Consider the following 13382-nt stretch of genomic DNA (forward strand, 5'->3'; position numbering starts at 1 on the left):
TTTTAGTTTTATGATCCTCTTACGAGATATCTTCATTTTTTACACATAAGAGATCTAAAAAAATCATTTTATTATATTCAAATTGGAACAGACCATGAGATCTTATTGCCTCAAATTATTAGTCGTTAGGCAAATTCAATATTTTTACAAGATATCTGATAATATTTTAATCAATTATTGTAGTAACCCTTTACAAAAAAAATTAAATTTTATGTTCTTTTTACCAGAGATTCTCATTTTTATACACAAAAATTTACACATAAGATATCTAAAGATAACACACAAGAGATTTGGAAAAGCCATTTTCTTGCAAGTGACCAGAGGAGTCCATTTCTACCTAAAAATATAAAAGTTTAAAGAGGGTGCGAAAACCTTAAAAGGATGGACCAGCTAGGTAAAAAAAAAAAAAGATGGAAAATAACAATAAATAATAATCATTTTTATTTTCGTTTAATCAGTATTTATAATTACCAAATAGAAAAACAGTAAATCAACTCTAACATTTTGCTAGGAAGAGATAGGAATTTAATAAACATGTTCTCCCACATGGAGAATTAATCAGAAGTCTACTACTATTAATTACCTCTCCAATTCCAGAAGAAGCTCCGGTGATAATAACAACTTTATCCTCCATATCTTCACCAAAGAAAGTGTTGTAAAGCCATTCACATGTGTTGATGAATGACAAAGCTGGCCATGCACAAGCCAACATCACCAAACTTGCTGGTGGCACCACAAAATTCAGCACTGACTTCACCAAATCCATTCTTTATTTAAATTAAGAATTAAGAGGAGAATCAATGGAGAAAACTAATCAAAGGGTTGGATATATACCTCAACTAGCTGGGCTGTAGGAAGATAAACACTAAAGTAGCATGCAAATGAGAGAGGGTCACTACTACAAAAAAGATCTTTGGTGGCAATTATTTAGTGGCAATAAATCAATTGCCATTAATATAGTTTTTAAGCTAAAGTTTTACCAACAAAAGCTCATTAGACGGGAAAATGTACAGCTTTACCGGCAACTGGAGAGAAATCGCCACAAAAAAGGTCAAATTTTAATTTTTTATCTTCCCTCCAAAAGCAAAACCTATGTTTTATCATTTCCCTCTCTTCTCAAATTACACTCACCTCCATCAAAACTCCCCAACTCCTCTCTCAATCTCTGAATTTCACTTCTCCTTTTTTTTTAGTACCCCATAAAAAAAAAATCCATGCGAAGACCTATCAACAAGAGAAATCAGACTGAGTTTAGCCTTGAGGTTTGTTAATTTTTTCCTTTGCCTTCTCTAGAATTTAGTTTCAATATTTTTCTAAGCATTTTGGGAAAGATAAAGCATTTTGTTTTGATAAATTCATATGGAAGTTTTGATAAAGCACATAATTCTCACATAATTCCTTTTCTGAGTAACATGGAAGATTTCTTTTGTCCTTTTCTGAGAATTATGTGCTTTCACTTTTTGGTTTGTAGGTTAAATTTTTCTCATTATCTACTGACAGAATGTCGATTTACCAGAAAAATTTCTGTGCAAAGTCAGTTATCTCTTATGTACATATTTTTTATTCTTTTTATGGCTTAATGGATATTATGATTTGCTCATGCTCCCTGTTGTGAATCCATGCTTCAACTAGCATCCATCTCTTCATGCCTTAGAGTAGGCAAAGTCTTCATTTTTTCTTTTTTAAATTTTTGAGGGAGATATGTTATTTTAGACATTTAGTTTGGCGTTGGTATAATACCCGTTACTTTGTTTAATTCTGATTGATTTTTTTTTCTATATTTTTTGTGGTCATGTTTTCTGTTGGTTCATTTGTTTCTACTGCATTACTTGTGGGTTTTGCTCCTGGAGCAAAAACTTAAGAAGCTAGCCTATTAGGTATTTGATAAAATGTCACAACTACACATTGTGTGTGGACAGGTTTGAGGTTATTTTTCCTCCAGGTAGGTTAGAAATTAGATACAATTATTTATTATATTTTTTTTACAAGATATTCAGTCCATAGGGAAGAACAACAATTTTGAAAATGGAATAATGTTCAAGGGCTATTGGAGCATCAAAACCTGATGTTGTAACTGAAATTGTAATTTGTAGTATATAGTACGATATATCATTTTGTCTGTGTTGTTATTTAAAACGACATAATTAAACTTTAGTATCTTTGTATGTCAGATTAGAGTGTTTAAAATTACAAACACCAATTTTTAGCCTCTCTATAATTTTGTTTTTCTTGGTTGTGTAACACAGTTCAAAGATGGAGTAAAACATTGCATCAAGTTCATTGAAAAGGTACTATATCTATTTGCAGTATTGTTCTTCATCGTTACATCTCTAAATGTATGCTATGTTTATGTTGAATAGTTGCTTTTTAGTTTTTATCTTCATCACATATAAGACACTCTTCGAAATATGACCCACCTTTGATATTTAGCCTATATTCTTTTTAGAGAAAAAATGAGCTCTAAGTAATCTGCTGTTGAAAATACTCTTGAATATTTTAAGTGGGAAAGGAAAGAAAAAGGGAAAACGGGTAATGTACTATATGCTTCCAACATTAATTCTTTTGGTTTTTGGTAGTATTTAACGTATGATTCCTTTAGAAATCTATTATATTAATCGAAGAATTGCCATGGAGAAACCTAAATGTGAACCCCAACTTTGTACTAATAAATGAAACCTTCCATTGACTACCTTCACTAGATTTGAGATAGAATTTTCCAAATGAGTTATTTGATACTGCTTGCATCATTTATCCTGCGCACAACTCTTAGAAAAGTGATTGAACTGAGAAGGTACTTTTCTTTCACTAGTTACGCGGACCCCATATATGATCTCAAGGATAAAGAGTCAATGAGGCAGTTGGTTCTAATTAAGTATCTTTTTTTGCCAGCTCTAGCTAATTAAGATGTCTCAGGTGTATCACATGAGAGTTTCAATTTGAGGTGAATGTGAAGGATTATGACTTTTCAAACACCTGTGCTCCAAGAACAGATAGATTTGTAAGCTCTGTCTCTCTTAATCTGTTCAAATGCTTCTATTTCCAGACTTTAATGTTACTTTATTAGCACCTAATTCATCAGAACAATGAGTGATTCATATTTAGCCTATTGCCTATCTTTAAGGCTTTGACTATTGAAATCTTATTTCCTTTCTCTTGTTAATATCATGATGATACACTATATTTAGATACTAGCAGCAATGTTATAGTGTAAAGTAGTTGAAGAGTTACCAGTAATTAGATTAATGTGCTATTCTGAAAGGTACTTAATAGGTAAATCACCAAATAGACGGAAAATTTCTGACGACCTGGTAGTTTAATGTGCTTTTCTGAAAGGTACTTAATAGGTGCAAGGTACTTACACTCATTTCTCTTGTACATTGTATATATTGGAGTACTGTCTTGGTGGACACAGCAATTCCAAAAGAGCAAAATTGATCGTAGTTTCTGATGTTAACCATGTTGCTCAATATTATCCATTTCATGTGTTGAAGCACAAGAATTTAGATGCGTTTTGGATATATAAGTTCCACCTGGTTCTGCTGTCATGGCTTAAGGCTTTCATTCACGCTTCACAGGTTTTATCTCTTTTTCATTGACCTTCTGCAGTGCCATATTCACTTTTTGAGTCGTGGTTTGATGAATCTAAAATAGAATATATGTCGTCCTTGGTTTCATATCAACATTACTGCTTTGTACTATAATCTGTATTCAGGCATTTGTTATGTGTGATGTCTTTGTTACTAGGTGTATCACATGGAACTACATTACCAATTAGCTGTCCAGAATCGACTGTAGCTAGCTTCTTTATACCACTGGATTGATTCTCCACCTCATTGTCTTGTCCAGGATCACCAACACCACCTGTAGTTGTAGCACTTATGTTTCAACAATAATATTGATCACAGCTAATGCCATATCATTTATACGAGCAGTCCCTGCATCTGTAGCTTTCGCCAACAAATCTCTTCCTTTCTCGTTCACCAGTTGGTTTCGAACACAGGACACCAGTTCTTTAGTTATGTAGATCTTTGGTAGATCCATTTTAGAATCTCTTTTTTTATTCAATGTTCTTCCAATTATTGAGCTGTTTTTTCACAATATGTTTAGATGTGAGACTTGCGATGTTTTTGCACATTATATTTCATCTTTTGACACATTTATTTTATTATTTCAGGTCATACAATCTGATCTTTGATAATTTGCGGGTGGAAGATTTCAGTATGATGAAGAGTTGCGGAATTTATTTGAAGACAATTATTCGTTATGATTAGTTATATAATGACATTAGCTATTTAGTTCAAACAATAAAATTTCTAAGTTGTTGTGGCATTAATATTTTGGATTAGTACTTCCTTTTGTTTGTTAAGATTTAATGAGATATATTATGTTTTTATGAATTAACAGTAATAATGTTGTTTGGATCAGGTTATGGATGAATGTAGTAGCCATTATTAATTACGGCTGAACAATTGCCATTAACTTTTGACTATTCGCGCTACTTTAACTGGATATACCATCTACAAAAAATGGACGCTAAAAGGGCAAACTAAGACGTCTTCTAATTGCCACAAAAAAATTGCTGGTAAAACTACTGATTTTGGCGGCAATTTAATTGAATTTATCTACTATAAAAATGGACGCTAAAAGAGCATAGTTAGCCGTTATAGATTCGATTTAGCAACCAAAACAATTGCTGCAAACAATTGTCGCTAAAACTGATAGTTTATAGTGGCAATAAATCATACTTTTACCAGCTTTTATGAGAATGGCCGCTAAAGGCTTTACCGACCCCACATTGCCGGCTAAGGACCAATGGCTGGTAAAGGATATAGCGGCAATTTTTATTGCCGCTAATGTCATATTTTATTGCTGCACAAGCCCTTTTTTCTAGTAGTGGGTTTTCTTTCGAACACGTGGTATGAGATGCTAAGAGAGTCTATGACTAATGGAGGACTTGTGCTTTCTTTTGATCATTAGTTACAATCTCTCCTTGGAGTTCTTTTTTCAATCACTATTATTATTATAGAAATATTTTCAGAGAACTCCCATCAAGTTTGACTTCGTCACAATAACCTCCTTGTGATTTTAGATATTACATATATTTTTCTTATTTTGATTGTTTTATTATAATTCTTTAAACATATATAGCTTGTTTGATCAAGCTTCTGAGATCAGCTTATTAAAAGTGTTTTTCTCAAAAGTTGTTTTCAAAAAAGTACTTATAGCAAAAAACATTGTATTTGGCCAATTAATTTAAAAAGCACTTTTGAACAACAATTAATGTTTCAAAGTGTATTTTTCTCAAAAGTAAGCACTTTTGGGGAAAAATAAGCTGGGCCAAACAGGCTAACAGTACTACTTATCATTAACATAAGAATATTACAAACGAACTTATTTGCCTTTATTGGAATCGAGAACCTTTACCAATTGTAATTTCATTTGGACCTTGATATCCAGAATATAGCAAGATTATTAAAGGAAAATTTACTTTCCATAGCTACCGCTAAGACTTAATAATGAATAATAACTACCATATTTAATATTTAATTTTCGCAGCTATATTATTCTAAAATTACATTTCATAGCTACCCAACTATATTTCAGTTATTGTGTTTCCTCATCTCCTAAATACACGGTCCATTAGCTACTCTATCCCTAAATACACGGTCCATAGCTACTCATCTCCTCACCCCAGATCTGTGAGATCTCACCCCTCTCTTTATCTTTCTCACCCCTCTCTTTCTCTCTCTCCGTTACCAATCCTCACCCTAGATCTGTGAGATCTCACCCCTCTCTTTCTCTCTCTCTCTCTGATCTCACTGTACTTTGTGGTTTGAAGTAAAAATGAGTCATATTCATCCATGGAAGCTTCTGCTTTGTCCTTCAAATTGGATTCAATTACTTCAGTAACCCGGGAAAATGTAGAGAGGTGTGTCGACGGCACTCGGAAAATTGCAAATGTGGTTTAGTGGTAGGGATTTTAGGTGCGTTGGTCCTGCTTTGCCTGTTGATCAGTCAAATAATGAGCTTATGAGGGAGTTCTGCCGTCGAACGATCCGGGGCCGCCCAGATTTTTGGTTACGAGAAATTTGCTGAGGTTACGAGGAGGTTTTTTCCAGTTATTGTGGTGGTTGTATTTTTTTTGGATATAGTGTATTTTTTTGTATTCGCTTGTATTTCAAAGGAGAAAATGTGTATTCGTCATTTTTTTTAGTGTATTTTTTTGTATTTCACCGAAGATTTGACTGGAATCCATGGTTTCTTCTCCTTCTTTTATCTTCTTGTATCTTAGAATTTGAATGTATTTGAGTGTATTTCGTCCTTTTTTGAGTGTAAATATAAGTTTAATATATTTGGCTGGTTGTATTTTTGAGAAAATTAGATGTATTTGACTGTATGTGTTGTTTGAATGATCTATATACAACTGAACAATGTATCTAAATACATTGAAATACAGTTAAATACAACGAAAATAAAAAGATTATCAATATATAAATACAATGAAATATACAACTCATTCTTGTGTTTAAAGGATTTTCTCCACTGTGTTTTGATGAATCATGTATTTCGTTGTATTTAAAACTACGTAAATACAGCCGAAACAACATAAAAGATAGCTAAGGTCTGTGTTTATTTTTGTATTTGGATGTATTTCAAAATGATGAAATACAGCCGATGTGACATTTATAAACGATGAAATATAGGCACTGAGACATTTGTGTTTTCGTGTATTTTAAAAAATTGAAATACAATCGAATCCAGCAAAACGATGTATTCTGGGAGACTGTATTTTTGGAAAATTATCGTGCTGAGTTTTTTGAATTCAAAAATTTTGGAATGGAGTAATTTAGAGAGAGACGTAAGCTGTTATGGAACTTCAGCCGTTATGCGTGATACATGATCGATTTAATTTGACTTACCATTTAAAATGAAAGAAGAGAATCTGTTCCATAAATACAGCCTATTTTTACGCTGTCGGATTTTATATTTTCTTATATTTCAAAAATGCAAACTCTGCCGGATTTTGTATTTCCGTGTATTTCAAAAAGCGAAATACAACCGAATTCAACACAAACTAGCTACGGTTTTAAATATATAAAATAAAAAAATAAAAAAAAAGTAGCTACAAATTGTTAGAAGTTGTTAAAAGGTAGTTGTTTATGTAAGTTTTATATTATTAAAATTGAGAGTAAGATGCTGCATAGTGCCACTATTCTTCTGACCCAAATTATCCTCTGCCACAATGCTAACCGGCATCCCACGAATCCAAACAACCCAAAACGCAAGGTGAACCTTACCAGCAAGCATAACCAACAACAACAATAACATAAAAATATAAGTCTAACAGATATCCTTAAATAGAAATAAGCTCAACATTCACCATACGCCCCAATGGCTCTATGTATTCAACATAACCAAACCACAATCATGGAACATCTAATACAAAATACATAAGTTTGTAAATCAAATGCCGGCTAATACAATATTATCCACTAGATATCAGATACAAACTGAATAAAGATAGTCGGGTGCACCCACGAACTAGTGGCAGCTCACCTCCTCAGATAATGCGATGGAAATGCAAGAAGATACTAAGCATCTACGGCATCCGGTGGAGGATCAACAATAGTGTTTGAAAGAAAACATGAAAGCAGGGGAAATGAGCTATATATAAAAGATATATAACCTAATAGGTTTAACCACTTCAAGTTATACCTATGAGACAAGAGTTAGAAAATACAACCACAAACAATAAACACAAAAAAATAAGTGCAGAAGATACCATAACACTAAATACGTAACACCAAGTTATGAATAACATATACCATCTAGCACCCACCCCGTGCCTCCCTAAGGTCGATTATGATGGTGCCGGTACAAACTAGACTTTATTCCCTAATCGAAATTATGGTGCACCCTGCACCCTATAACTCTCTCTCTCTCTCTCTCTCTCTCTCTCTCTCAAATTCCATATCCACAAAATGAGTGTTGAACTCTAAGTCATACTCCAGTTATGTCGCTAAATCAGCGTTGAAACTCGGAGCAAGTCTTGTACGCATCACATAGGTCATGGTGCTCACCTCTTTGCCTGATGTACACTCATCTAAACACATAGGTCAGGTAGAGCCACATAGCACACAAGCAGTGAAATGCAAGCATAACATGGTTAGGCATTTTCTACATAGTATCCAGTCCTCAAATACCTCCTGAATGAAATATTGATCAAATGAGAGCCCAGAGGCGCTCAACCTATCCAAAATCAAAGTCAAAATGTTCAAAAACCTCATAATAGTCATTTTCGCATTTTTGAGATTCCGATCAAAGTCAAACTTTCATCTTGCGGGTAAACTTTCGTTTAATTCGCCTGAATCCATCTAAAACACACTCCAATAAATAGTCTTCTCTAGAGGAGTCTAAATATATGCTCAAAATCGAATCTTCGAACTGTTCATCATTCTTATATATGTACAACAAGTTACAATTGTTTTAATGAAGGGTGACTATGTTGTTATTTCTATGATGACCCGATCGTTTTTAGTTTTAGAAGATGAATCATATTCTGAAGCTTCTGGCAGCTAATGATAGATATTTGGGACTTGTCTGCAAAATGTAGTTAGATTTCAAGGTGACTCGGATGAGTTTGGAACGCATTCCGCATAAATAACATTTAAAAAAAAAGATGAAGTACCCTACCTATTATTTTATATATATGGTTCAAATGGTAATTTGACCGCATGGTTAGGTCTGCATCATTATTTTCACACCTTCTTTTACCTTATAACATGCTGGATCATGAATCGAACACTAGAATCATGGGATTCCAGTGAGTTTTTTGCCTTGGCTAAATTTGAAAAAAATATTCAATTGACCATTAATCTCTAATCAAAACCAAATTTTGATTATGAGTTTAAAATTCTGGAGTCATGGGCTTCGTGGGAATATAAAAATTTATTAAATTTCAAGCTCGTTGATCAGATGGTAATTTTATTTGGTATTGATGAGTTAAACCTTTATGCGTTTTTTCCCTTCAAGATTCGATTTTGAGTATATATTCAGACTCCTCTAATAAGGATTATCCATCAGAGTGATTGACCAGAAGTTGATCCGGGCAGTCAAAGTTTGCCTTTGATCGAAATCTCAAAAATTTGATAATAGTTATTTTAAGAATTTTGATCGTTTTGAGCATGAATTTGAATAGACGGAGGTCATTGGATATTATTTTGAATAGTTTGACCATTTCAAGTAAAGTAAAGATTGTCGCTTTCTAGGCAAGTGATATTTCAACTTTTTGCTTATATATGACGTTTGTTTGAATTTAAACCATGTAATTGGTGTGACTGGGCAAGCATGAGCTAGTTAGGTAAATTTGAAGTATCTAGTTAGACACAAGAATTGCATTATGTTATTTTACATTGTTTGATACTTCTTATTGAGTGGAGCCTGGTGTGATTGGTGATTAGTTATTTAGCATTCATTATCACATAATTGAGCACAATGATAAAGTCAGGTAAAAGGCTAGTTAGTTTGATTCTAGTGAAGATATCGGGTAAGATGGGATGGTTGTTGCACTGCTAGAGACAGATAAGACAGGCATCTGCGCTCCGAAGATGGGTAAGACATGAGGTTGATGCCTTTGTCTGAGATAGGTCAGAAAAGCACTTATGCTCCATAATAGTTGGATACCGGGTTAGACGAGATGATCTCTGCACCGCTATAGGCAGGTAAATTAGGCACCTACGCTTCGAAGATGGGTAAGACATGAGGTTGATGCACCGCCTTGGATGGGTCAAACATGCACCTATGCCCCAAAACAGCTTATTACAATTATCATGTTGTGTTTACGCTTGTTACTTGTATCTGTAGTTTCACTTCAGTTGTTTTACTTATATGTCATTATTATACATGTATTGTCGTGTTCTGTGTTTATGTATTACTAACGATTTCTAAAGACTTGTCCCAGGGTAAGCAGAGAAAGAGAGTCGATGATCTTGTTGGTCTTTAGACTCTTGTTGTGTGAGAAAGCGAGTCGATGATCTTGTTGGTCTTTAGACTCTTGTTGTGTGAGAAAGCGAGTCGATGATCTTGTTGGTCTTTAGACTCTTGTTGTGTGTGTGTGTGTGTGTACGCAGGAAGAGCAGGTGGTGACCGGTAGCCGATCAGTGACTCCAGCTTCTATCAGTTGCTCTAGTAGAGGTGAGCCACCATTAGACCATGGAGGCTACATTTTCTATAACAGACTTAGTATTTTTATCATTTTTCGAGTTGAGTCTCGTGTTTTTCATCGCATATACTAGTAGCTCCATGACATGTATTCATTGGAGTTGTATGGGAAATTTGGTATCTTTGATGTATTTCGCACTTATCTTTAATACTGAAACCATTATGACTATTTTCGTTCTTTAAATTGCATGTTATAGCTTAGAGAGTTCTCTTTATGAGTAGCAGCTCGTCAAGTGCTATGTCGCAGCCTAGGTACCAGATTTGAGTCGTGGCAAATTTGGTATCAGAATCAATACTCCTTCAGTACGATAGTGGGAGACTGAGTCCCTAATTAAAGGGGAGGGGGGGAGTTATGTGAACCCCCTGAGGGAGGGCGCGTTGATGTGGGCGGATCAAGCAGGACTGACATGCTTCTAAGCTGGCAAGCTTCTGAAGATGAGGTGCACATGACAACTTAAGTAAATCCCACATCGAAATGACAGATAAAAATGAAAAGCTTAATAAGGCATAACTAATAAAGTCCACATGGTATGCGCACTTAAGATACTCAATGTGGTGTAGCCGAAAAGACAAATATATGCGGGTGTAGACGCAAAGTGAACAATACATGCCAAGAAGTTTATTCGTGATATAATTATACCCGAACATGATCCACCATTAGTGCTAATTAATAATAATATAAAATAAAATATTATACTAAACATGTATAATATATGTGACTCAATCAGATCGAGATACATGATTTGTATATTAAATAATTTAATTAACCCTCTTGTAAAAGGATCATCCTACACAAATCTTAGTATGAGATTTATAAGGGTGTGAACTATCTATATTATATTAAAAGTATGAACTCCCTAATTTGAAAGTTAAATTATGAAAATAACCTTTTAAAACTTTAAATAATTTTATTCAGAAAAAAAAAAAAAAGCAACACTACAAAAGTTAAAGACACTATGCTACAAATTACAAACAACGTAAACCCAAAATGAAAAGACACTATATGCTTATCTACAACACTACACGATTTCAGAAAAAGACACATAGTACTGCACAAACACATCTCCTAATGAGTGGCAAAGTGGGGATTTAAAAGTATTCTGGTTTAGAACTTTGATGCACATATTGAAGTGGGCCCTTAGCGCGATTGTTATTGTGGGGTCTCAAATAGGTAGATTTTCTATATTCTTCTTTTTTTTATTGCTTGCTTTTTTCCTCCTTCGTTCCGAAGTTAGTTAAAGGCAAAATTTTCAAGTCATGTGTTCCTTTATTCTGTTGAAGTAAATTTCCTTTCGTTATGATTTCTGTTACACCTGTTACCCTCATTGTAACTCTATTAACTTTACGGTAACAAAATTGATAGTTAGAACAACAATTTTACACACTTATTGATGGTTAGAACTTAGACGGCAGTTTTACGCACTTATTAGAAAGATAAAAGGACCAGTTTTGTGCTAAATATGTCCCACAGATGACAGATTATGCATGTCTGAAATCGTTATGATGTCTTGTGGTGGTTAGACGTATTGTAAAAGTACATTAGCCGAACTTATAAGCAAATCAGTTGTCCTTCTTTCATTTTTGATTTTCTTGTAATTTATCTATTTAGATATTATTTTCAGGGGTGAAGTGGGGTACAAGAGTGACTATTCATTACTAAGTAAAAAATAACTAGAAAACCGAAGTTTTTTTTCCTTTCGAGAAAGGCTTCACATTTTCCTTCTAAAACATTAATATGTGCTCCTCCATCCTAAACTAGAGCTTTTAGGGGAGCCTTTAGTAGAGAGTTTTTGCCTCTTAAAGTGGATTTTTCTAACATGAAGTGGGGTTACTCAAGCTCCAAAATGGATATCGGAAATCGGAGGAGAAACCAAAAGAAATATAGAAAAAGAGAACCAACTTTTCCTTCAATTATTGAATAGTAGGATTGAATTCATGAGTTGTGGGTTGGCTCTCTCTGAACGTGGGTGTTGTATGTTATGAAATATGCACTCTCAAGAGTGTTTTGTTTATGTTTATATTCTTTCTTGTTGTGGGTTGTTTGTATTTGAGATGAAGAAGCAAACTATTCATCTTCAGTACGTACTTGATGTAAAATGCCAAACTCTTTTCGCATTCTTAATATTTACATATTGCTCGTTATTAAAAGAAATAGTTCGCATTAAAGAAAAGGAATGAGAAATCAGGCAAAGTTTGAACAAGTCACTGATCATTATCCCTATTTGTTGCCAAGGGCTAAAAGAACTAAAGAATTGAGAAGACGTCTTATTTCTCGAACGGAAAAGAAGTGAAAAAAATGATTAATTAAGGAGGAAAAGAAAAAATACTAAGAAGAAGAAGATGGTAATTGAGCATGTGAAAGATATTAAAGTGCACAATCTTGAATGTGTTTGTAAATACTAACCAGAAGAAGATGGCAATTGAGCATGTGAAAGATATTAAAGTGCACAATCATGAATGTGTTTGTTGTGGGTGTCTTGTTGAAATATTTATCCTGGAGTTTATGTCCCTAAGCCTTTTTATCTTATACAGTAGAGTTTTGTCTGCTTATAAGATAATCGATAAGGAGTTTTGAAGTTGTTGGATGGTGTTGGAGATGTAGTTAGTGTCACGATCCTGTCAGAAGCAATACCTACTTGAGGTTACCACATTCATCGTGAAGTTATTAAATTTATGTTAGATTAAGATTTTTTCCTGGTGTTTTTAAGTTTATTAAAAGTTATAGTTGTAGAGAAATATAGCAGAAGAAAGGTAAATCGGGAAAGACGCCCACTATAGCAAATTTTCAAGATCGTTAACTAAGATCGGAAGATTCAACTAAAGAAGAGGAAGCTATGAAAAGGAGAATTTGGTTGAAGAACACTTTCTTGAATTGGCTTGAATGACTTACAATTGGGTTTAGTTACAAATGACTAAGGCCACCCCTATTTATACTTGTGTAGGGATGGTTCTAGAAATACTTCTAGATACATCTATTAGAAAAATCTAGTTATGTTTATCTCCTACCACTACTCTAGAATATCTTGCTATTATTCTAGATACAAAAGAATCTAGATAATTCTATCCTCAACTATAAATATCTAAGTGTCTAGAATTTCTAGACATTTCCTAAATACAATATATATCAAAGATATTACAGTATAGCTTTCTAGAAACTCTTC

At 33.8% G+C, this 13382-nt stretch overlaps 1 long non-coding RNA gene across 1 annotated transcript; it reads left to right on the forward strand.

The window, feature by feature from the left end:
* The first annotated feature begins 769 nt into the window (after window positions 1-769).
* Window positions 770-4198, forward strand: LOC132042306 (uncharacterized). The gene is made up of 3 exons (XR_009411424.1): window positions 770-1262; window positions 2247-2288; window positions 2914-4198. It is a non-coding gene; the product is annotated as an uncharacterized LOC132042306 (long non-coding RNA).
* Window positions 4199-13382: the final 9184 nt, after the last annotated feature.

This window comes from Lycium ferocissimum, unplaced genomic scaffold (assembly GCF_029784015.1).
Source record: "Lycium ferocissimum isolate CSIRO_LF1 unplaced genomic scaffold, AGI_CSIRO_Lferr_CH_V1 ctg1458, whole genome shotgun sequence".
NCBI lineage: Eukaryota > Viridiplantae > Streptophyta > Magnoliopsida > Solanales > Solanaceae > Lycium > Lycium ferocissimum.